The sequence below is a fragment of the Balaenoptera physalus genome (genome assembly GCF_965194825.1).
Source record: "Balaenoptera physalus genome assembly, chromosome: 1".
Lineage (NCBI taxonomy): Eukaryota > Metazoa > Chordata > Mammalia > Artiodactyla > Balaenopteridae > Balaenoptera > Balaenoptera physalus.
The window spans coordinates 118,012,376-118,013,137 of record NC_138882.1 but is presented as its reverse complement, the minus strand read 5'-3'; positions in this window follow the sequence as shown (position 1 = coordinate 118,013,137).

The window sequence follows — 762 nt, the reverse complement described above, 5'->3', positions numbered from 1 at the left end:
TTTTATATATGTACCACATCTTCTTTATCCATTCTTCTGTTAATGGACATTTAAGTTGCTTCCATGTCCTGGCTATTGTAAATAGTGCTGCAATGAACATTGGGGTGCAAGCATCTTTTTGAATTATGGTTTTCTCTGAGTATATGCCCAGTAGTGGGACTGCTGGGTCACATGGTAGCTCTATTTTTAGTTTTTTAAGGAACCTCCATACTGTTTTCCATAGTGGCTGTATCAATTTACACTCCCCACCAACAATGCATGAGGGTTCCCTTTTCTCCACACCCTCTCCAGCATTTATTGTTTGTATCTTATGTATTAGTCTGCTTGAGTTACCATAGCAAAGTTTCACATACTGGTTGGCTTAACCAACAAAGACATCTATTTCTCACAATTCTGGAGGCTAGAAGCCCAAGATCAAGGTGCTGTCAGAGTTGGTTTCTGATGGGGTCTCTCTTCCTGGCTTGAAGATGGTTGTTTTCTTGCTGTGTCTTCATATAACCTTTCTTCTGGGTCTGCTGAGAGATTGAGAGAGAGAGAGAGAGAGAGAGAGAGAAAGAGAGGGCTTCAGGCTCTCTTTTTCTCTTATAAGGACACTACCCCTGTCAGACTGCAGCCCTAGGCTATGACCTTATTTAACCTTATCTCCCTAAAGGCCTTATTTCCAACGGGAGTGACATTGGGGGTTAGGGCTTCAGCATATGAATTTTCAGGGGAGGGACACAGTTCAGTCCATAACACCTATTCTACATTTCATTTTTTTTA